The sequence below is a fragment of the Megascapheus bottae genome, chromosome 4 (assembly GCF_031878675.1).
Source record: "Megascapheus bottae isolate mThoBot1 chromosome 4, mThoBot2.hap1, whole genome shotgun sequence".
NCBI classification, from domain to species: domain Eukaryota; kingdom Metazoa; phylum Chordata; class Mammalia; order Rodentia; family Geomyidae; genus Megascapheus; species Megascapheus bottae.
This window is the reverse complement of record NC_143512.1, coordinates 61,471,443-61,497,659: the sequence shown is the minus strand read 5'-3', so window position 1 is coordinate 61,497,659 and position 26,217 is coordinate 61,471,443. Positions and strand designations below refer to the sequence as shown.

At 38.1% G+C, this 26,217-nt stretch overlaps 1 pseudogene; it reads left to right on the top strand.

Annotated features, from left to right (window-relative positions):
• Positions 1-13,509: 13,509 nt before the first annotated feature.
• Positions 13,510-15,210, top strand: LOC150064540 (T-complex protein 1 subunit theta-like; annotated as a pseudogene).
• Positions 15,211-26,217: the final 11,007 nt, after the last annotated feature.

Below are 26,217 nucleotides of genomic sequence, written 5' to 3'. Positions count from 1 at the left end.
TAATGGGATGGTTGTTTCTTTGAGGATTTGTTTTAGAGGGATTCAATTTTTTGAGCTGTGGTTATATTTTAGAACCTTGTCATTGTATGGCCAGTGAAGACTTTCTCCCACTCTGTGAGCCATTTAACTTGCTAGCTATGGTTTTTTTTCCATATAGAAGCTCTGCAGTTTAATGCAGTCCCATTGGTCCAAACTTTCTTTAATTTGTTGTGTTCCTGGGCCTTTATTAAGAAAGCTTCAGCCTGTGTCAAGTTGCCCTAGGGTATCTTCAATTCCTTCCTGTAAAGTTTTCAGGTTATCTGCTTTTACCTCAAGGTCTTTGATCTAGTTGGAATTAATATGTGTTCAGGATGACAGATAAGGATCCAAGTTTTCTATAGGTGCTTAACCAATTATGTCAGTACCATTTGTTAAAGAGGTTGTCTTTCTTTCATCCTATTATTTTGGCTACTTTATCAAAGATTAGGTGACCATAGGTCTGTGGGTTGATTCCTGGGTCTTCAGTTCTATTCCACTGGGCCTCAAGCCTGCTCTTGTTCTGGTACCAAGTTGTTTTGGTTACTATAGTTCTGTATTAAATTCTGAAGTTTAGTATTGATATTCCTCCAGTAATGTTCTTTCTGGTTAGGACTGTTTTTACTATATGGGGTCTTTTATTATTCTGTATGAATTTTTGGATTATTTACTCTATTTCTTTAAAGAATGACATTGAAATATTGATGGGTATTACATTGAATTTGTAGATAGCCCTTGGCAGGATTGCCATTTTCACGATGTTAATTTTTCCAATCTAGGAGCATGTGAGCTTTTTCCACTTCCTTAGTTCTGCTTTAATTTCCTTTTTCAGGTTTTTAAACTTTTCTTCATAAATGTCCTTTACTTCCTTAGTTAATTCCCACGGTTTTTTTTTTTAGGGCTATTGCAAAAAGAGTTGCTTCCCTGATTTCTGCATCACTCTTCTCATTAATGGCATTGATTTTTGAGGGTTAATTTTTTTGGTGGGTCTTGGGGCTTAAACTCTGGGCCTAGGCACTGTCTCTGAGCTTTTTGGTTCAAGGCTACAACCCTAACCCTAGAGCCACAGCCCGACTTCCCATTTTCTAGACATTAATTAGAGATAAGTGTCTCAGGGTCTTTAGGGCCCCAGCTGGCTTTGAACTCTGATCCTCAGAGTTCTGATCTCAGCTTCCTATGTATCTAAGGATTATAAGCAGAGCCACCATGCCTGGCTTTGAGGGTTAATTTTATACCCTGCTACTTTGCCAAAGTTTCGAATCAGCTCAAGTAACTTGGGAGTGGAGTCTATAGGATTCTTTAAATACAGAATCATGTCATCTACAAAGAGGGGAAGTTTCACTTCCTCTTTCTCTATTTGTATCCCCTTTATGCTTGCTTCTTGCCTTATTGCTCTGGCAAGGAATTCTAATACTATGTTAAAGAGGAGTAGAGAGCGTGGGCATCCTTGTCTCATTCCTAATTTTAGAGGAAATGGCTTTAGCTTCTCTCTGTTAAGTATAATGCTAGCTGTAGGTTGCACATCACAAGTTTTAAACATCAAGTGACACTTAAGTGTCACTAGGGACCTCTAGAGATCCCTGGTTAATTGGTCTGCAATAAGGTTTGGATCTTATTTTCAAAGTTCCACAGATTTTTTTTTAAAGTGCAATCAAAGTTCTGTGTAAACATCATCTTTGTGCATAAGATGATGCCTATACAATACTTAGTAATGCCCTTCTCCCAGGCTGAGTACTATTGTAATCAATGTAGCACTAGGTAAAAAATTCAGACCACAAGGAAAATTCAGACCACCGATGCTTTATCTTTTAACAGGTTTGCATAACACTTGGTGGAGCATCTTGTAATCACAGGCTCATGTGATTAATATATCAATGTAGAAAATCATGTGAGTGAAAGAATTAAGGAGCTTTTCTTCTTCCTCTTGATTTGGAATATGGCTTACTTCTGAAAGAGACATCGCACAGATGCTCAGCCTGAGCAGCAGAACTGAGTCTCTCCAATCAAGGAGACACCCAGTTCTGTAAGTGATGAATCAGGCCAGAGACACTCTCATCCTGCAGCAAGGTCAAGAACCAAGCTCTTAGCTCACAATAACTGGGTTTTCATCTTGGCCCTGCCACTTACATGTTCATGAACTTGATCAAGTCCTTTGATTTTTCTAAGCCTTACACTCTTCTTTTAATTCTAGAGAAAGGATAAATGCATAATATTTATTGGTACCTATTTCAAAGTCTTGGTGTGTAAGCTACATGAAACAGTGCATGGAAAGCATGAGGCATATTGCCTGACCTGCAGGCTATCATCTATAATTACCTTTTCAAGTTAAAGTTGGAGATTGCTGAGTTTGTTATTGTAAAGCTTATCTAGGACAAAGAAAATCAAAACTGAAATATCAGAATACCTAAAAATAATTATGTCAATAACAAAGAATACTAACCAATATTCATTTGCTGCTTACGATGAAACATATATCCTACAACAAAACAACCCTGAGTAGAAGAAAAATGAACATCACAGTATTGTTAATTATTGAAGTAGTTAGAAAATTATAGACCTACCAATAAATTCAAATTCTGGTTCTTAAAAAAACATAACCTATTTTTTTTAAGTGGAAGGATGAGAAGAAAGCACAAATTCAGGACTTGGATGGAGATTTCAGCTTATGCTTACCTTTACTTTTAAAAAATCTTATGAGCATATTTCGAGCTAGTAGTTGAGATTTACATTTATATGTACTACATTTACTTTTACTTTTATTCTTAATAGTCTGGACAGATAGTTTTGAAGGGGTAGCATGTTGACTACTAGATGTTAAAGCCCCTAGAAAATTTTATTTGCAGTATTTTTGCATGAGACTGGGCTTAAATGAATAGGTTCATCTTTTGGTATTGGTTTCTGAGGATATCTCAGTTTCACAGTCTGTAGGCATATGAGCAAAATTCTCTAGAGAGGCTATACATACTAAAAGCCACAGGGAGAAGGATAATTGAAAGGCATCTTTGCTGCAATGGCAAAGCCATAGAAGTTCACATCACAACAGACTTAAAAATATGAACACTTAAGCTGATCCACTGGGACTGCAACCTTGAGAAATACTTTGGAGAATGAATTTTTTGAGCTGAGAAGTATTAGTATTAATATTTCATCGCTGTCAAGAAAAGTTCCCATCCACTCCTGGTTTTGTGCAATAAAACTTTACACCTCAGTGAGGTCCGTAACTATACAAGGGAAAGTGGTACTACCTTCCAAGTTGTCTTATTGAAAATTTGTATTACAGCCTGAAAGTTTTCAGAACATATTTTCAGCTAAGCAATAGCTGTCCTATTTAATACCAAGTTCAAGGACCTTAGTGTTTTGTTTTATCTGTAATGTCTTGGGGGGAAAAAAGGAAAACAGATCACTAGAATACAGCAATTGTATGTTTAAATTTCATTGCTTAAAGATGTTCACTTTAGGAGCCCAGAGCCGACACCCGGCCATGCATGGACCTGCCAGGTTCAAGGAACTGGAGAATCCAGCAATTTGTGAGTAGCTCCGAGAAGTTTCCACTTCTGCTCCAGGAACAGCATTGGGAGGAAGCCCGTCCCCCACCAGCTGAGAGCAGCACCATCTTGACTGCTGGCAACAACCCAGGCCAAAGCAATTGGAGCCTGAGAGGTGTTGCTGACAGTGCCACCTAATTGGCAAAGGATTTCCCAGAGATCCCTTAGCCAGAAATCCAGTCCCACTGCTGCTGAAGTCCATGCCCCTGAGCGACCCCAGACCTGGTAAACAAAGCCGCCCGCGGATCTTTCAGCTTTGTTTTACCAAACAAGCAATCTCATCCAAAAAACCGCAAAGGGCTGTCACTGTGTTTCTAGGAATGGCCACAATGACAACAGGTTTGCGGGAAAGAGAGAAGAAAAAAAGAATAAAAAAAGAAAAAGAAAAAGAAAAAAAGAAGGAATGAATCATAACATTAGAAAAAAAAGGTTTAGGTAAATGGCAAAGAGAAAAATAAGAACATTTAAAAATGCAAATGAAATGGGGTAAAAAAAGATTAAAAAAAGGGTATTCTTCATTTTTTTTTTTGGTGGGGGGACAGGTTAGGAAACTTGTGTCTCCACTAAATTCAGGATCTAAACACCTCACAAAGTCTTTTTCTCTTGTGATTTGGCTTTGCGGTTTTTTGGATGAGATTGCTTGTTTGGTAAAACAAAGCTGAAAGATCTGCGGGCGGCTTTGTTTACCAGGTCTGCGGTGGGCACAGGGGGATGGACTTCAGCAGCGCTGGGACCGGATTTCTGGCTAAGGGATCTCTGGGAAATCGTTTGCCAGTTAGGTGGTGCTGTCAGCAACACCTCTCAGGCTCCAATTGCTTTGGCCTGGGTTGTTGCCAGCAGTCAAGATGGCGCTGCTCTCAGCTGGTGGGGGAGGGGCTCCCTCCCAATGCTGTTCCTGGAGCAGAAGTGGAAACTTCTCCTTGGAACTACTCACAAATTGCTGGATTCTCCGGTTCTGTGAAGCTGACAGGTCTGTGCACGGCTGGGTGTTGGCTCTGGGCTCACACAAGCTCTATGTGGCTCTGTCTGCAGCTGGTGGGTCTGCACTGCTGTGGAGCGCTTTCTCTGCTCTGATTCAGAAGAGCCTTTGTCTCCCAGGCCACTCTGTGGCAGAGCTCCATGCTCTCTTTTTGCGCTGGTATTCTTCCTTTTTTTTCCTCTCTGCCTGAGTTCTCTGCGGTCCTAAAGCTTACTTAGGATCAATTTCTGTTAGAGGACTGTCTCCTGCACTGCCAGTACAAGAATCTTGGCCGGAGCTCAGTACATCTCACCCTGAACCGCCAACATCTTCCGCCGATTCCCCACCTGCTTTCATCTTTTACTGTAGTTTTTGAGATAAAAGAAAACAGATGACTCAAGAACTACCGAAGAGAATTAAAATTACCAAAGCACTAGTACCAAGATAAAATTCAAGTTAGACTGTGTTCCTCTGGGGAATTGTTCTTCTTAATCATGTCTGCACTCTGTATGGTAGGACCTGACTATGAACATGAAAGAAGCATAATTAGAAGGCCTCCCTTTTTCATTTGATTGCTGACCTTGAAAAGGGTTGTTATGCTCCAGCTTTGAAGGGTCAAGTTCTGCAACACAGTCATGAAACATGGTGCCTTTGAACAAAACAAAAAAGATGTACCTTCCATAAGATTCTCCTTTGATGTCTACTGGAAAACTCTGTCTCTGTCTGTCTCTGTCTCTGTCTCTCTGTCTCTCTGTCTCTCTGTCTCTCTCTCTCTCTCTCTCTCTCTCACACACACACACACACACACACACAGTCTGCATCCACTATGGGAAAGGCACCCCCCCATGATTGTGGCACAGCTGGATATATGGATAAAAACAACAAAAGAACTTGTATCTATATTTACATTACACTCAAAAGAGTTCATAAATATAAATGCAAAATACGAACTAGGAAAAAGGAAGAAATCATTGTAACTTTGAACTAGGAAAGGGTTACAAAATCAGAAGTATACTACAGGAAAAAAATGGTTAAGTCAAATATCAAGATTAAGAACTTGTGCTTTCAGTACAAGATTCTGTTAAGAAAATGAAAATGCTCCAGATTGGAGGAAAATATTTCCAAGTCATATATAGAAGGGCTTCATCTACACAACATATAAATACGAAAATGAAACAACCAGATTTCTAGAAATGGGAAGGAGTTTTAAAATTGTTAATACATGAAAAGTATTCAACATTATTAGCTAATTACTAAGTGTAATTTAGGGTTGGGAGCTTGACCGAGTGGTAGAGTGCTTGCCTGATATGAGCAAAGCTCTGGGTTTGATTCCTTAGTATCACATATAGAGAACAAAACCACAGAAGTAGTACTGTGGCTCAAATGTTAGATTTCTAGCCTTGAGAAAGCTCAAGAACAGTGCCTAGGTCCTGAGTTCAATCCCCCAAATTGGTGGAGAAGAAGAAGAAGAAGGAGAAGAAGAAGAAGAAGAAGAAGAAGAAGAAGAAGAAGAAGAAGAAGAAGAAGAAGGAGGAGGAGGAGGAGGAGGAGGAGGAGGAGGAGGAGGAGGAGGAGGAGGAGGAGGAGGAGAAGGAGGAGAAGAAGAAGAAGAAGAAGAAGAAGAAGAAGAAGAAGAAGAAGAAGAAGAAGAAGAAGAAGAAGAAGAGGAAGAGGCGGAGGAGGAGAAGAAGGAGGAGGAGGAGGAGGAGGAGGAGGAGGAGGAGGAGGAGGAGGAGGAGGAGGAGGAGGAGGAGGAGGAGAAAGAAGAAGTCATCCTACTGGGGCAACAGGACTCCTGAGCAAATTGTGGTAGAGCCACGCTATGGCATATAAATAAACAAAGAAAGAAATTATTAAGTAAGTAGGTGATTGAGACAATATAGCAGAATCTTAGAAATGTAATCCCAAGTAAAATAAGACACATGTGATGTGATTCCCTTGTATACAATATAAGAAAAAATTTAAATCATGCTAACAGAAAACAGCTCCATGAAGGCAGTATGACAATTCCTCAAAAGACTAAACATAGAGTTCCCCTATGACTCAACAATCCCACTCTTTGGCATTTACCCAAATATCCAGAAACTAGGACATACTAAAGCTACTAGCACAACAATATTCATTGCAGCATTATTTACCATAGCTAAGATATGGAACCAAACCAGATGCTCCTCAGTAAAGAAGGATCAGTAAAGATGGATCAAGAAGATGTGGTATTTATACACAATGGAATTCTATGCTGCTGTCAGAAAGAATGACATCACCCCACTTGTAAGAACATGGAAAGACTTGGAAAAAATCATATTAAGTGAAGTAAGCCAGACCCAAAGGAACATAGGCTCCATAGTTTCCCTCATTTGTAATAATTAGTACACATCTGGGATTCTCCTAGCAGAGAATCACAATAGCTCAAAAGCTATATAAATATGGTTTTATAGGATGAGACTAAAAACAAAATGAACTCTTGGATATGAAAATAAGAGGTTTATCTTTGTGATTGTTGTTCTTAATGTACCATGTAAAGTTATTTCTTTTCTCTTTTTTTCCCCTTATTGTTCATCTCATGTGATTACTGTATCTGATTGTGTTAACTGGTGTATTGTATATAAGTTTTTTTAATTTTAAATAGGGAAGGGGAAAAAGATAATTGGGAGAGGGTAGGGGGGTGAAAAGAGGACAAAAACATGAGAAGGGGTATCAATGTTCAATAAGTAATGTACCCACTACCTGATGAATTTAACTGTAACCCCCTATACATTTCCCTGGCAATAAAATTAAAAAAGAAAGAAAACAGTTCCATGCTTGGCTACAAGATACACAGAGATATTTATCTTGATGATTAAGATAATGAGGTGTGTTGTGTGTCTTTGCATAAGTTAAATATATGAAGTACAATAGATATCAGCTATACCTTAAAAGCCACTTTAAGGCAGAGAGATACAGATATATGAGGCATATCATCATTCAAGGTCACTCTTGCCCAGATGAGCCAATGGCTATATAATCTGGTGGACAGAAGTGACTGATTTCCAGAACTGATAAGATTTGCTGAGAAGTGTTGTTGAAACACAGCTAACAAGTTATTTTAATTAGAAAGTAATTGAACCTAAACATACAACAAGATGACAGTACTTGGTCTGCTTTTTTGAATCTTATCAAATATTATTCATCATGTAGGATGAGCAATGAGAAGACAACTGGGATCTACATCATGTTTAGACTCAAAATACCAGCACTGCAACTTACAGTCTCTGTGACTTTAGATGAGTTCACTGAATCCCAACTTTTATTCCTTAAGGCAAGGATAATACTTACCTGAGGGGATTTTGATGATCAATGAAGATAGCAGATATTTAGTACTCAACATGTTTTTGTCCTTTCTTCTTCCCTATCCATTCCAGGAAGATTCCCTAGGCAAGCAATGCCTCATTTTAACTCATTTGTTTATGACCATTTTGAGCAATACAGCAACCCCTCTGAACAGGCACTTGAGTTTAATAATGCACAACATACAATAACCAAATTTCTGCATCAGTTAAACTAGGAAATAAACATTAGTTACCATATTGTTGCTCATTTTACCAGTATTTACCATTTTCCCAAAACATCTAAAATCTTGAGTTTTTAAAATTCATGGACCGGTAACCTTTCATTTTCATGTCTGGTTGTTATGTCTAATCAACATCTGACTTTCCAGTAATCTCTTAATTTCTCAACCAGAATTATATTTTTCAAAGGCAAATTTGACTTCTCATATATTAAAGCAACTAATAATTTGATATTCAAAATATCCCTGAATTTCTTGGTGAGTCTCATTTATGACTTGAATGCTGAAAATCTGACCCAATGATAGCAAATCCATTTTCCTCTCCTTAATTAAAGTAAGAGAGCGAATACAGAGAAACAGAAATATAAATTCAAATAGAGTAATAAAATAGTAGAAGAATTTTATGATACACCTTATTTATTTTGCCTTTGTTTTTAAATCCTGAAATAATATATAAATATATATGCAATGAAACAGAATAAATTCAAATATTATGTTACATCTATTGTTAACTCATTACATTTAAATAACAGAAGTTGAAATGGGGCTTTTAGAATATGGATTGAGGATGCCCACAGCAAAATGACCTTATTAAAAATGACAAATTCTTGGACTTATTCCATACATGAAAATGTTAGGTCCTGAGATTTAGGATGTTTATCAAGCATCCCATCTCAGGAAATTATGGTAATACCCAGGCTATAAAGTGGATGTGAGGCCAGGTGGTAGGTAGTAAGGGAAAAATAAATGATTGAGAAACATATTCCTATTTCTGTTCATAAAAAGCAGTTTAGGATGAGACATGTGACAAAACCTTTTCCATAACCTAGAAAGGTATACTAAGCCTATTTGAAAGGAGTGCTCAAGTCCAGAGCCTGCTGAAGAACAGTTCTGAAACCCTCTGTTGTTAGGTTATGTTTCTGCCCAGCAACTACATGATATTTATTGCCTAGCAGAATCACGTTGTCTCTAAGTGCTGTACACAGTATGGGGAGATGAATAGCCCCATAAAGTAAACACAGAAAACCTCTGTGCCCAGACTTTCCACAGGGGATAAGAGATAAGAGCACACCTGGAAACTGATGGGAAACCATGCAAGAGACACTCCCCACAGACAATTGCTAGAAACAACAATAGATAGCAGATAATCAAGTGCCTGGGCCCTACCATGGCTGGCTAATTCTTACTTATACATGGCTGACCCTTTATTTGTATCTATAAATATCACAGTAGAGAGAAACTCTAAGTGGGCAGACAGATAGACTTGAGGATCAGAAAGCTCTCTCCCTGCTGGACACCCCTGCTATCTGTTTGTTCTAACAAGTGTTTATTCATCTCCAGCATTTACAGGAGTTTCTTGTTCCTCATGAACTCTCCAGTGTCCAGGGCCCTCCCAAGCTGAGGCCTCTTTTCCAGCTAGCTTCTCCCACAGTTGGTGGATTGATAGGCAAAACTGAAGCAGCAAATAGTGATTTCCAGAGATGGAGAAATGGAAATTCCCTAGTAACTCATTTTTCTTCTTTCTATTTGAATGAAGATACAAAACAGGCAAGAAGAAGAAGAAGACAAAGACGAAGAAAAAGAAGAAAGGGGAGGGGGAGGGGGAGGGGGAGAAGAAAAGAAAGAAGGAGAGGAAGAAGAAGGAGGAGGAGGAGGGGGGGGAGGGAGAGGGAGAGGGAAAGGGAGAAGAGAGAAGAGGGAGGAAGGGGAAAGGAAAAGAAAAAGAAGAGGAGGAAGAGGAGGAGAAAGAAGAGGAGGAGGAGGAGGAGAGGGGGAAGGCTGTTTTCATGATTGGTGCTTACTCTGTATGGGAAGCACTGCTAACCATTAACTTGTTCTGGGAGTGCTGGCCTTTTGATGGGGGTGGGGAGAGCAGGGAGGTTGATGGTGGGGAGAAGGAGGCAACCCCAGTACTACCTCATCCTGTGACGTGATAATGATACTTGGGAAGGGTTGTACAGAGGTTCCATAAATTAAGGTCTTCCCCAACTGAAACTCAGATGCATTTCATAAGTGCTCTTTTGGCAGGTGACAGAAACTTCAGAAACCTGATCCTAAGAAGAAAAAGTCGGTCCCTAGGAGCATTTCTTTGAAGGTTATACCTGGTCTCTGATCTCCTTCCCTCCCCCTTTCCCTCCCCTCCCTTTCTCCCTCTTCTTCCTCCCCTCCTCTGCCCCTCCCCCTCTCCCTTTCCTTCTTCCTCCCCTTCTCCCTCTCCCTCTCTTTCCTAGCAATTATAAGTTGAATATCTCTTTTCTACCATGCCCCTCTTATTTCCGCAATGATGGACTGGAATCCTTCTGCCCTTAAGCTGTGTTCGTCAGATTTTCTCTCAGCAGCAAGAAAAGCTGACACAAGGATTATTGGTGAAATTGTAATGGTTTTGCCTGTCATATAAACAGGAGTGGTAGACCTATTTCTTCCTAAATTTCTTCCCACTTAGAATTAAAGGCGAATATCTGTTATAACGTCTGTCTAACCTCCAGTGAACCCAACAGATTCTAGAGCAAATAAATGGTGCACTGAGTTCAATTTCTCCCTTTCATGTTTTTTGTCAGGCCAGGGGCTTGAACTCAGGGCTCCAGCACTGTCTTTGAACTTTCTCAAGGCTAGTGCTCTACCACTTGGAACCACAGCACCATTTCCAGCATTTTTTCTCTGTATGTGGTACCAAGGAATCAAATCCAGGGTTTTGTGCATGCTAGGTGAATACTCTACCACTAGGCCACACTCCTGGCCCCTCCTTTAATTCTTACATGTCATGATTTTTATGTAAATACATTAAACTTGGACTATGCCTCAGTTCAGGGGTATGGCTTCTTTCTCAGATTGATTTGCAGGTGGATTCATTGCTCTTTCAGAAGAATGTTGATTTTCATGGGAACACTACTTGTGTCTTAATACATGAAAAAATCCTTAGAATTTATTTTAATCTATAGCTTCCTCTTTTTATTAATTTACTTTATTGCTATTATAGAAGTGATGTACAGAGAGATTGCACTTATGTGTCTTCTTTTTTATCTTTAGTGAAAATAAGATGGGCAGAGGAATTCCAGTTACATAAGTAACAGTTATATTTGTTTTTAAAGCAATGTCACCTCATCCTTCATTTTCTCCTGATTACCCTTCTCTATTCCCCTCTTCCCCCCACCAGTTGTAAGGCTGATATCCAACCTAGTGTCAAATGAGTGCCATGTCTTCTGCTGATGTGATTCACAGTTTCCCTTTATCACATTCACAGCAAGATTAATACGGATAAACCCTAGCTATTGTGTAAGAATTCACACAAAGGAACACATTTTCAATGTCTGAAATGTATGTGTGTATTTCAATATCCATGAAAGAAGAAAAAAGAGGGACATTTAAGTTCTCCCTCAAATTGGTCTGGCTGGGAGGCCTTGGTTTCTTAAACAATCTTCTCTAAGTATGTGCTGAGGAGACTAGTACATATTGAGGAAAAGATGGAAGACCAGCCAGCAATTGTAAAGAGGGCATTGTTAAACAAGCAAGCAAATCCCAGGACAGCCATTCCTACTACAGACTATTTACTTCGTTAATCTGAAAGAACACAGCAGCGAAATTGTTCCAAATCACCTCAGTGACATGTAAAAGCCTCAACTTTATTACAACTGTATAATAAAATGACATATTTGATTTATGTAAACATCACCTCACTGTCAATAACAAATATTCAGATATTAAAAACATTAACCTGAAGAATGGCAATAAATTCCTTTTAGAGGAACATGCTGTGGTCTCTTTATATCATCAGAAAATCCATGAAATCAGCCATCTAATATAGTAACAACATGCCCAGGCTCTGGCCCACATACACTTAAACTACTTTTGGAAGATAGGAGCTTTTCTTCCAAATAATCAGTCATTAATATTTCACTCAGAATCATCAAAATCTAACATAGATAGTCAAGACTTTGATATTTATAGAGCAATGCCAGGACTCACTGCTTAGATAGAGAGCTGTTCCCAATTCCTTATTGCTCTCTTTTTCTTTTGACTGATTTTAATCAAAAGGAGACATCTCTCTTTTTTCCCCTTATGGTTAATCTCATGTTATATCTGACGTTGTTACCTAGTATATTGTATATATGTTTATTTGAAATAGAGAAGAGAAAGGGTGAAAACAAGATGATTGGGAGGGGTGAGAGGAAGGAACAAGGACAAAAATATGAGAAGGGTTATCAATGTGTGAGAAGGAATGCACCCGACAAATGTAACTGGAACCCCTCTATACAGTATACTGACCGTAAAAGAAAAAGAAAAAAGAACTCAACAAGTGGTAATAAAAGTGCACGTGAACATAAAAAATGAGACATCTTTGGTAATATGATATACAGATTAATATATATGGTATATATGAATATGGATATCTATGATTTGCATATGTGAATATCTTAAATTTATCTTTATGTGTATATAGGATATAAGTTATCCTTACATTTAATCTTTTAATTAAGGATTCAAAGCTATGAGGCTTTTTAAGACTATCGAATTATTTAACATCAGACAAGAAAAAAGAAGATAAGCAGTTGTGCAAAGTAATTTGAAGGGACTGGCTTGAGGTTGTACTTGAAGTGGGTGTACATTGTAAGATTGGAGAACATGACAAAGCACCACTGAAAATAACTGGCTAGCTGGATTTTGTCTGTGAGTACATAGTGGGGTATGACAGGGATGGGGCAGTGATTATAAGATAAGGAAGGAAAAGAAACTGAAAAGTAAGAGAGAAAAGCCAGAACACTGGGGAAAACCACTATAACAATACAATGGCTGGGAAGCAGAGAAAAAAGATTAAAATGATAAGATCAATACTTGAGTACTTTTAATAAAATATTTTAGTGAAAAAGTTGAATCAATGAGATCAGCTGTTCAAATCAACGAAAATATGAAACTGACTCTGGTTGCACAACAGAAATCGATGTCATTGATTTCTTTATCACATGCAGTAGTATAACAGTGAAATTGATCCATAAAATAACTTACCAAGGTGCCCACAACCTGAGCCTGGCGCTTCATGTCCCAAAGCCCTGGTCTTTGCCGAGGTGATCGAGGAGGGAGCAAAACATTTTTTCATGATTAGAAGAGATTGTGTATAGAAATATTCAGGCTTATAAAATGAGTGATGGTTGTCCTTAATGTACTATGTTATCTCTCATCTCTTTTGCTGTCCCGTGGTTATCTCATATTGTTACAGTATTTCACCTTGTTATCTGATATATTGTATATATGTTTCTTTGGTTATTAGAAATAGGATAGGGAAAGGGGGAAAACATGATGAAGGATGGGGGTGGGGGAAGGAAATGGAGACCAAGACATGTTTGTGAAGTAATGCACAATATAATGTAACCCTTCCATTAATAGCAATAAAAATATATGGAAAAAATATTCAGGCTTGCAAAGGGCTTTCCTAAATGACTTATACCACCTATGGACCCAGTGGAATGCACAAAATGGTTATAAATCACCTGGAGAAGTTGTTTGTGACAAATAATGCAAGCAACTATTTTAAGAGAGCTAGACATACATCCTGTTACAAAAATGATTGTAATGGCTTCTCATATGCAAGAGAAAGAAGTTGGAGATGGCACAAAGTTTGTTCTGGTATTTGCTGGAGCTTTTCTGGAATTAGCTGAAAAACCTGTGAGGATTGGCTTGTCAGTTTCTGAGGCCATAGAAGGTTATGAAATAGCCTGCAGAAAAGCCCATGGAATTCTTCCAGATTTAGTACGTTGTTCTGCAAGAAAGTCTTTGGGGGGGGTGCTGGGAGTTTGGTGCTTGCCCTAGCATGCACGAAGACCCAGTTCGATTTCTCTGTACCACATACATAGAGAAAAGTTGGTCCTGTGGTTTGAGTGGTAGAGCATTAGCTTTAAGGGAAAATCCAAGGACAGTGCTCAGGCCCAGAGTTCAGTCACCAAGACTGTCCAAAAAAAAAGTCTTTGGGATGTTGATGAAGTGTCATTTCTACTTCATACTTCCATAATGAGTAAGCAGTGTGGCAATGAAATGTTTTTGCCCAAGCTTATTGCTCAGGCATGTGTATCTTGTTTTTTCCTGATTCCATGAAGTTCAATGTTGATAACATCAGAGTGTGTAAAATTCTGGGTTCAGTTATCTATTTCTCTTCAGTATTGCATTTTAAGAAGGAAACTGAAGGTGATGTAACATCTGTCAAACACGCAAAAATAGTATACTCTAGTTCTTTTGATGGCATGATAGACAACAGAAACTAAGGGAATGGTATTAATAAAGAATGCTGAAGAATTGATGCATTTCAGTAAAGGGGAAGAAAATCTCATGGATGCACAAGTCAAAGCTATTGCAAATACTAATGCAAATATCATAGTAACAGGTGGCAAAGTGTCTGACAGAGTGCTTCATTATGCAAACAAGTACGATGTCATGTTGGTGAGGCTTGACTGCAAGTGGGATTTCTGAAGACTGTAAACAGTTGGTGCAATAGCTCTTCCTAGATTAACTCCTCCTGTCCTTGAATAAATGAGACATTGTGACATTGTTTACCTTTCAGAAGTTGGAGATCCACAGGTGGTGGTTTTTAAACATGAAAAAGAGGATGGGCCATATCTAGCTTAGTTCTTTGAGGTTCCACAGATAATATGATGGATGATATTGAAAAGGTAGTGTCTGATGGTGCAAATACTTTCAAAGTCCTCACAAGGGATAAACATCTTATACCTGTGGGTAGAACAACAGAAATTGAATTGGCAAAACAGATAATGTCATATGGAGAAGAGACATGTCCTGGACTTGAACAATATGCTATTAAAAAGTTTGCTGAAGTATTTGAAGCTATTCCACAGACACTGGCAGAAAACTGTAGAATTAAAGCCAAAAAAAGTCATCTCTAAACCCTATGCAATCCAGTAAGAAGGAAATAAAAATGTTAAAATAGATATTGAGGCTGAAGTTCTTGCTGTAAAGGACATGTTGGAAGCTGGTATCTTAGCTACTTACCTGGGCAAAGACAGGGCGATTAAATTGAAGGTGAACACTGCAGACACTGTACCTTGAGTGGATCAGATCATCATAACAAATTCAGCTGGTGGGCCCAAGCCTGCAAATGGAAAATTGGGATGACAAATTGGGATGACAACCAAAACGAGTGAATGGTTTCATTGTGACTGTAGGTAAAGATTAGACTCATGATGTAAGAATCGCCTAATTTTTCTTTTCTCCTTAAATTAAGAAATGTTGTGTTTATGCCCTCAGCTGAATAAACGTTGCTGTTAAAGACTTAAACAAAAACCTTGCCCAGTAAGCATAGTGACACACACCTATAAATCTAGCACTAGTAAGACTAAGGCAGGAGAATCACAAGTTCAAGGTTAGCCTGTGCTACATAAAAAATCCAAAGAAAACCATAGAATCTGAAAACAACATAAATTGTTATCAAGAAAACCAAAACTGAAAATGGCATTGGTGATAAAAAAATAAATAATAATAATGAAAATCTCAAGCGGAGATATAGCATTGGGTCTATTTATTTTTAGAATGTATGGCCTGCTATTTAAGTATGTTTAAAAATCAAATCCTAAGTAAGACTGACACTTCTCAAATAAATGACTTTCAACAGAGAAAACAAGCATATTTTTCTTAGCTAGAAATATTTTTATACAAATCAATATAAATTCAGAAGAGGAGAAGGAGTGATGCTCAGATTTACTAAAGCCATCTTGGACTTCTCCAGAAATAAGTAATAACTATCTTAACAATTACAGTATTTCAACAAACCTTATTCTAAGCAGTTGCATACTTCAGTGGTGCATAATTTCAGCTTAATTTTAGGTTTTTTTTTTTTTTGCCAGTCCTGGGCCTTAAATTCAGGGCCTGAGCATGGTCCTTGGGCTTTCTCAAGGTTAGAGCTCTACCACTTGAGCTCCCCTTCTGGCATTTTTCTAGGTATATGGTACCAAGGAATTGAACCTGGGTCTTCATGCATGCTAGGCAAGCACTCTACCACTAGGATAAACTCCCAGCCCCAGCATAGCTGTTTTAATAAAGAAGTATGTATATAGAGATCCCTCCACATGTTCCACTCAAAACTGTGAGTCTGGTATGCAATGATATCTGCTGGTCACATATATTTGAAGGCTCCATATTTTGAATAAATGATTGCATTATGCCACAAAATTAATTAAGGGTAGAAGAAGCAATAGTAAATGCATCAAAATTCCAAAAATAAATGTTTCTATAATTGTTATAACAAAAGCCTTCTTTAATGTCCTATCTTAAGCGACCTATTTAAGAGGGGATTTGAAAGATTACCAGATATTCAGTTGTACTCCTTATGGGTTGAGCAAACTGTCACAAGATGGAATTGGCTGGAGCTCAAGAGCCACAAAAGAAAAGATGCACTAGGAATGTTTTAATTCCAGTGACAATGTCACATTGCTCCTTAATAGACCAAGGCGGGTAATTTAGGCAACATGCTACTATCTGATTGATCTTGTCAAGAATGTTGTCATACTGAAGGCTGAACATTGGTTTCTGATTGTGTAGGTGTGATAACCACAGATGTGGCCTGTTGGGTGGCATCACTTCCACTCTGTTAAACGCTTTTGGTGTCCATGAATGGTGTGGTTAATGCCTTATGTGTGGCCAATGCTCTCTGCTGAGCATTGGCACAATAAAGATTTTCACCTTCATTCTCACTTGCCATGACCCTGTCTAATATAAAATTCTTCTCTTCAGATGTCCTAGTCTTGGCCGCACTGAGTCCAGTATCTGTGTTTTGTTTCTACTAATGAGACTTATTATTTTTAAAAATCCTTTTGATATAGTCCCAAAGGCACTTGGCAATCCTGAAAAATACTATACGGATCCATGAAATTAAAGATATTGCACTATGAAGACTGGATGAGAAAAAAACTTGCCTGATTGTGTTGGAGGTGTTAGTAAAGCACCTGAGTTTTAAGCAGTGGGACAGAAAGCACACGGCCATCACTGGGTCGTGAAGATAGTCCCCTGGTCAAATTACAAATGAATACCGCTCTCTTGTTACAACTGAACACAAACTGCTTCTGTCTCTTCTTTCTCATATAGATGAAAAAAGAATGTACTAACAACAACAATGACCATACAGGATAAACCTGAGGCCATATAGCAAGGAGATTTCAGTATCTCTTCTGGAAAGCAGAAGACCAGTGCGTTGCATAGTTATGGACTATCAACAGACTCTATCTGGTGTTTAAAGGGACAAAACTAATAAAGTAGCTTGGATTGCCACCCTCATACCCTTTACACTTTAGGAATACTGCAAATTTCTATCCTTCCTTCTTGGAAAGGGTACTTATATGTATTCTTGTATAGGGAATGATAGTTTCAAGAACATCTACTAAGTCCTTATCATTCCAATAGCTCTGGCCATATAAACCAAGGTCCCACTAGAGGATCAAGGACAACCATGCAAATTATCATCAGTCTTTTGGAGAATATGAATCCTTTTCACAAAGCAAATTATGAGCTAGACTTGGCTAGATGCACACATATAACATTTGCTATCTGCCCCCTATGGCCCTTCTCTAACAGGGGTACCAAGACACCACTTCATTTCCCCAAGCATCACTGTCAATTGGATATAATTTATAGCCAATAAAAAAATTAAGTATTCCATTCTCCTCCACATGTAGTCATCTTTAAATTGTACCACAGTCCCCTGTGGTCAAGAACGAGAACATTCATTCCGTATGTGAGTAATATGGTATTGACGTGCTTTGCTGCCCAGAGCGCCCTGCTTCCCCTTTAGATTGCTGTTTTTGTTGGTTTGGGTATAGCTTTGTTTTATTTGGTTTTGACATGACTCTTGCTAAGTTTCCCAGGCTGGACTTGAACTCTTGGGGCTCAGGTAATCCTGCTACATTTGCCTTCTAAGTGCTAGGCCTATAGGTATATAACATAATACCAGGCTAGTCAATGCGATTTGAGTTTTCTTCAGACATTATCTTCTGTCTCGGGATCGAAATCTAGGCAAAGGAATCATGATTTTTTATTTGGGCAACTCTCATCAACTTCTTGATCTGCCTTTGATTCGAGTTCTAGGGGATACTGCCATTAACAGTCTCTATTCCACACTGAGCATGAAGTCCCTCTAAGTATCCCTCCAGTGTTACAATTCATCAAATCTGCACCCAGATTTTGGCAATTTAACATTTGTATTGCTATTGTGAAATCAAGGAATGCACAGACACCTCTTACTGTTAGCACTACAGGAGGGCTTCTTATTGATGATGCTGTTCATCTTAACAGCGTAGTTATCACTACTTGGGTAAATGGAGAATTCACCAGGTCTTACAAGTATGACATAGTCTCAAATATTACAGCTTCAAGAATTACATACTCCATTAATAGGTTATTCAGAGCTCTTTGTAGAAGCAGAGCCAGTAATATTTGGAGAGAAGGAGATAACACAATATGGAAAATAAATGGCAAGCCCAGAATTAACCAGGCTTCAAGCTGTATCCAGTAGAGTCCCTCAGTGTTAGAATCTATGCGCAGCTTCCAATCTTCCACTCAGTTTTCTCTTTCTTCTTCCCAGTGTTAATGGGGCATTGAAAAAGTCCTATGACTTTCAAATAAAAATGTATCAATCTCTTCCCAATATAAATTGTGTTTGGGGTAATAATGAGTCCAGAGTAAAATAATTTGCACCAACCATGGACACCTGACTGTGATGATGAGAAAATAAACTCATATTTCATCAAACCAATGTCATCAAAGGTCTATTACCTAGAACTGAATGCAAGCCAGGAGGAGGAAGAAAAAGAGTGTAAAGAAAAATCCCTAGAACCTAGCTGGCTGGCTGAAGTTGATTGGATACTGAGGATACAGTTCTGTAGGGAGAGAAATATAAAATGGAAAAGAAAGAGTATTTTTGCAAAAATGACTTGGCTATGTTCCTCCCATCCTCAGGCCCAACTAACCCCCATTAAAAGTGAGATGGCTGTAGACCACAGGGACTGAACATTAGCTTCACAGCAAAAAAAATAAAATAAAATAAATCCTGTGCACTTCTTTCCACCTTGTAGGGTAGATTTCCTTACAGAAGAATATTCCTTGCTGCTGTTTTCCTTTTCTTATTAGGCACAAACTCATTCCATAACTCTTAACTTTGAGCCACTTACCATATTTATGTTGCAAAAAGACTTTCATTGCCAAACCAGTGGAAAGTGATAAAAATAACTGGATTCAATTAAATCCAAGAGCAATGGATTCTCATTTATTTTCAGTACTAAGTCGAAACATAACTGAGCTTGGTTTCTTTTAAAGAAATTATACTCATGTTAACTAAACTACATGGATAAAAATACTCATGAGGAGATAGCTAATGTTCACTAGGAACAAAATCTATGAAAGTTTGCTGATCTTTTATTGGCTCTCCCAGGAACTGGGGCAGAAAGTGTCTGACCTCACAAGCTATCCATACAACTTCTTAAATCTTAGGAACATTCAATGAAGTTAATGTAGGCTATTGCTGTTAAAATCATATTCTAGAGTGAGATGAATGAGGCACTCATGCCAAACGTGAGTGATTTTAAAAACTCGGTAACCAAGATCAATAATGTTTTTATGCTTTTTTAAAAAAGGAATGCTTTTAATCCATGATGGAGAAAATGCTTAACTTTTAGAAAAAAAACTAGACTCTAATCCCACAACTTATATGGTTCTCCTCATTTAGATGATGTCAGCTTAGACTGGAAGGACTCATCCATCTCAGCTTGAATGATGCCAGTTCTTATGGGATGGAATAGTTGCAAAATAAACCCGGGGAGGGGGATAGTGAGTGAGAGAGCAAGCAACTGAGACAGACAGACAGACAGACAGACAGACAGAGAAAGAAAGAGAGAGGTCAAGAGAGAGGAGGAGGGATGTAGGAAGGGAGGAAGACACTAACAGGGACAGAAAGACAGAGAAGAGATGCAAGAGAGACAGAGAGAGGAAAAGAAGAGAAAGAACAGAGAGGAGAAAGGAGAGGAGGAAGAGAGAGAAAAAGAGGGGCTCTAAGGCCTTCCTTTTTCATGGTCCTATTTGTAGAGCCATGTTGAAGTACATTTGTTCTCTGGTGTTCAATCAGAGCCTGAAGAGTTTCCATACCATTGTCCTTCTCTTCAAATGGACAATCCTTTGCATAGTTCCCTCAGAATGGATGTATTGCCATTATCGTCAGGTCTGGATCGCAGCACTCGAGACTGCCTCTAAACCTAGACTTCATTCAGACCCCATTATGTAACATCTCCCAACCTATCTGGGATCTTACAGAAAATAACTAAAATTATTCATGGCATAGACAACAGAAAGCTGATTTTTTCCCTCTATTTGAAAGCAAGCAAATATCATTATTTTTTCCATTTTCATAAAAATAAGCTCATCTATGTCCTGTTAATAGATGTCTTGTTCTTCCCTTTGGTGTGGGCTAGAAACCCCAAGGCTAAATTAATGATTTTCATAAAGCCTTCACTAGTACCCATGGCATAAGAGATAAAAATGGAACTCCACACCCAAGCCTTGTTTTAAATATCCTTGCCATATGCGCTCCTGAGTCATACTCTATACTTTCTTGCAATCCTGTCAGCAACCAGGGCTGGATTCAGGAAGGTGTCTGACCTGAGGCATTAACTGTAGGAGACAATTTGTCCCTTCAGTGCTATCCCAGCAGAGCACTGCCATTGAAACATAAGAAGATCTGCATGGATCACATGGAGGAGCATGCACTGCTACAGAAACAGACCACATGTGGAATGGTTTTCCTGCTCTCTGGAAAGAGCCTTCTAGTGACATCAGATGACCATCATAAATACCATCTGGCTGGAGAAAAACTCCAATTCCCCACATCCAAAACAGAATTCCAAAGTTGTCTTTTTTTAGAGACTAAATATTATACTTTTTCAAATTTATGAAATAGTCTTTCGTCTATGGTACACCTGCAGTAACTTTTTCCATATATTTTTATTCTTATTAATAGAAGGGTTACATTATATTCACCAGATAGAAGGTGTTATTATTCACAAACATTGATACCCTTTCTCATGCCTTGGTCCCCATTTTCTTCCTCCTACCTCCACCCCTCATCTTGTTTTCCCTCCTTCCCTATCCTATTTCAAATACACATATATACAATATATCACATAACAAGGTAAGATATTGTAACCATATGAGATAACCAAGGGACAGCAAAAGAGATGAGAGATAACATAGTACATTAAGGACAACAATCACTCATTTTATGGCTTTTGTTCCCTTATGCTGGAAGTCCTTTCATGTATCTAGGTTTTGCTCTATTGTAAATCTCTGCTAGGAGATCCCAAGGTTTCTACTGATTATGACAAATGAGGAAAACCATTGATCCTATGTTCCTTTGAGTCTGGCTTACTTCACTTAATATGATTTTTTTCTAAGTCTTTCTATTTCCTTACAAATGGAGCAATGTCATTCTTTCTGACAGCAGCACAGAATTCCATTGTGCATAAATACCACATCTTGTTGATCCACTCATCAACTGAGGGGCATCTGGGTTGGTTCCACATCTTTGCTATGGTAAATCAACCTGCAGTACCTTTTTTGTTAGTATATATTAACCACATAAGCATTTACTGTGATGTGTCCATCCATGTATCTAAAGTGCTAGATCAAAATCTTCCCCATTCTGCTTAAACACCTTCCCTGCCTTTTTGGTTTTGACAAGTTAACGGATTTCATTATTGTGCAATCACTCTCTCCATTCTTAATCTGTATTACACTTGACTTCTTAGGATAATAAAACAAGAGAAAATAGAAAGGATAAACAGAAGTAACAAAAGTTAAGTTATCCCTGCTTGCAGATGATATGTGCCTACAATGAAAAAAGACCCTAAAAAATCCACCAAAGAATAACTCTTGGAACTGATCAACACTTTGGCAAAGTATCAGAACATAAAAATCAGCACACCAAAGTAGGTAGGTCCCGGTATGCCAATCATATCTCTTAGTGGAAAGTTTTGTTTCTTAAGTTAATCATGGTATTATTCATAAGGATACTGAACTCTTGCTTCACAGCAGAAGTGATTTCAACATGATGAATTCCTTAAGTGATCTGTACAATGTTCGCACTTCGTTTATATTCTAGTCTTTCTCTTCTAGGATATTGTACCAACTAGTGATTAAGAGGTACATGAGTTGAGCTCATTCTCTCTTTTCCTTCTCAGTATGCATCATCATTATTCCTCCAATAGTACTTCAGAAGGAAGCTGACTCCATAGATATTGTGGCATCACAAAGGAAAGATGGCTCTTTGTGTGCTAGAAGAGCCATTTATAAGGACAAAGAGAGAAGGAAACAGTTCTTAAATCTGACTGATGAATGACCACAGTGCCTTTGTACCAAGCACTGCTGAAAAGCTGGTCTTGCTCAGAAATAATGCTTCCAGAGCCAGAAATAGTAAAATCAATTGTATACATATATTCATGGGTGAGAATGAAAAAGAAAGGGAATAGGAAAAATATAGCCACTTGTTTTTTAGTATCCAGAACTCTGTGCTACTACAGGCATAAAGCTGAGATGTATCTGTTCATGCATAATATAACCAACAAACTCTTCGAAAGAAACTCACTTCAAACTTCAAAAGATAGTCTTTCTGGTGAACAGAGTCTTTGGGTTTTGAGAGGTATCTAAGAGTTAACTAATTTTGGATCACAGGGACTTAAGACAAAAAAAATCTACATCAAGAGGCCAAAATAATGGAGACAAAAAGTGCTCAGGATTTTGGTGACTCCCATTTAAATAGAGATAATTTTTTCCCTACATTTCCGGGTAAAATGGTACTTAGGAATCTTAACTCCTAGTGTTTCAGTATATGACTTTGTTTGGAATAAGATCATCATTGTGATGATAAGTTAAAAATAAAATCATTAGGAGCCAGGCGTGGTGGCTCATGCCTGTAATCCTAGATACTCAAGAGGCTGGGATCTGAGGATCAAGGTTCAAAACCAGCCCAGGTACTAAAGTCCTTGAGATTCTTTTTTTAATATTTTTATTGTAATTAATAAAAGGGTTACATGATATTTGCCAGATAGAAGGCGCATTAATTCACATACATTGATACCCTTTCACATGTCTTGGTCCCCATTTCCCTCCCCCCCCACCCCGCAGTCTTGGTTTTCCCCACTTCCCTATCCAATTTCAAATAACCAAATACAAATATATCCAATATATCAGATAACAAAGTGAGATAAAGTAACAATATGATATAACCAAGGGACAGCAAAAGAGATGAGAGATAACATAGTATATTAAGGACAACAATCATTCATTATATGGCTTTTGTTTCAGTATCCTGGAGGTCCTTTCAATTAGCTTCATACTATATGGCCTTTTGTATCAAGGTTTTGCTCTATCGCAAATCTCTGCTATGGTGAATAATGCTGCAATGATCATTGTTGTGCTAGTGGATTTAGTATGCTCTAGTTTCTGGATAGTTGGGTAAATGCCAAGTAGTGGAATTGCTGGGTCATAGGGAAGCTCTATGTTTAGCCTTTTGAGGCACTGGCATACTGCTTTCCATAGTGGTTGAACGAATTTGCACTCCCACCAACAGGGTAGTAGTGATCCCTCCTGGCCACATCCCCTCCAGCATCTGTTGTTATTAGTTTTCCTGATCCTGGCCATTCTAACTGGAGTGAGGTGGAATCTTAGCATTGCTTTGATTTGCATTTCTTTTATGACCAGAGATGTTGACCATTTCTTCATGTGAAAGAACAGTGCAGGAGGAATTTCAATACCAAACTTTAGACTCTATTACAGAGTAATACTTATCAAAACAGCTTGGTACTGGCACAAGAACAGGCCTGAAGACCAATGGAATAGAACTAAGGACCCAGATATTAAACCACAGACCTATGGCCACCTAATCTTTGACAAGGGAGCCAAAAAAATAGAATGGAAGAAAGATAGCCTCTTCAACAAGTTGTGCTGGCAGAACTGGTTAAGCACCTGCAGAAAACTAAAGTTGGATCCTTCTTTGTCACCCTTCACTAGAATTAACTCCAAATGGATCAAAGACCTCGAGGTAAAAGCTGACACACTGAAAACTTTACAAGAAGGAATAGGAGATAAACTAGGCCTCCTTGGCACAGGTCGAAACTTTCTTAATAAGGACCAAGAATCATAACAAATCAGAGAAAGGCTGGATAAGTGGGACTGCATTAAACTGCAGAGCTTTTGTATGGCAAAGGACATAGCTAGTAAATTAATTAGGAAGCCTACAGAGTGGGAGAAGATCTTCACCAACCATACAGTGGACAAAGGCCTCCTATCTAAAATATATCAACAGCTCAAAATATTGAATCACTCCAAAACTAATCTCCAAAGTAACAACCATCCCATTAAAAAATGGGCCAAAGACTTAAAGAGAGTCTTCTCTGAAGAAGTCCTTGAGATTCTTATCTCCAATTAACCACCAGAAAACTGGAAGTGGTGCTGTGACTCAAGGGGTAGGGCGGTAGCCTTGAACTGAAGAGCTCTGGGACAGCACCTAGGCCCAGAGTTCAAGCCCCACAACAGATAAATAAATAAATAAATAAATAAATAAATAAATTCATTAGGCTGGACCCTAATCCAACAAAACTGTAACCTTAATTTAAAAAGGGGCCCACTGGTAGCTCTATGTATCTAGCAATTTTATAAAGTGGATATATATGCTCTTATATATATGCTCTCACCAGGTTTTGAACTTGGCATGATATTTTTAAAGCCATTCTGAAAGTCGTTGGGTCTCTTTGTAATTTAGTTTATACTTCCTTGATCACAAATGAAGTTAAAAACTTCTTGCATATTTCTCGACCATTTAGATACCCTTTTTGATCGTGTCTGTTCAATTCAGTAACTTTCTAAAGACATTAGTAGTAATTTCTTTACGTATTCCACTGTGTGCCAAATACATGCATTCAGTTATATTCTCATGCTCAATAGGCTCCTTATTCACATTTTAGTCACGCCTTCGGATAAAGAGATGTATTTATCTGTGAAACTACCTGTAAAAATTGTTAGGCAATGCTACCCAATCTGAGTTCCTGCCCAGGATCCCTTCTCCTCCAACAAATCAGAATAAAACCTATTCTTGGCCAAAGGGAGTACAAGGAGGCAACAAAAGCTTCATAGTTTTGATTTCTTGATTTAAGCTCTGTCTGCATAAGTGTGTTGAATTTGTAAAAGATCATTGAACTATATACATGTATACATTTACATATGGTACGTTTCTTTACAATATTAATAAGTATCAACATAAAATTAAAATGAAACTAACTCGAACAAAGTCCTAGAAAACCAGATATATGAGCATCATCAGCATGGCCTTTGTGTAAAGACTCCATCCGTGAGGTTATTTAAGTCACCATTATTCAATGTTATTTTCATTTTACTCTCCTTACTCTTTATATTACACATGAATTCTTAGGGTAATAAGACAGGAGAAATATAAAAAGGATCCACAGAAATCATTTTATCCCGGTTTGCAGATGATATGAGCCTACAAATAAAAGCTCCTGAAGAGTCTACCAAAGAAAACTCAAGTAATTCAAATATGCATCTATAGTTGAAAAATACTGTTTTCAAGTACACAAGTGACACAATATGAAACTATGCCCAAAATCTACACACATAATATATAGACTAGAGTAAAACATAATGCTGAAGTCAAAAACTATTAATTATTACAACCTTCAAATAAATTCCTCCAGGTTTCTTGACAGAGTTCCCACAGTAGGACTAGCAGCTATGAATCACAGCTTCATTATATATATATTTTTAAAGACAAGCAAATATAGTGCAACTAGAATGAACATGAAAGAAAAGAGAACGTTTCTAAGTCTTCAATCTCATCTTTGTTGTCAAAGGGATTTTTCCAATGTCAAAGATTACTTTTATTTTCCAAGGACCTTGTACTGTTAAAGAAATGTTGTTGTGTGGCTCTTTCTTGTTATTTTGAGGTGAATGATCTGTGGACTGTTTTCTTTACTCTTAGTCTTAGATTCCAATTGGAGACTCCAGCACTAGCCACAGGTAGAGTCTCAGAAATTAAAGCAAAAGAAACAAAATCTACAAGAAAACATAGAAAGTGTCCCCACATGATAAGCTGTACTGTCACA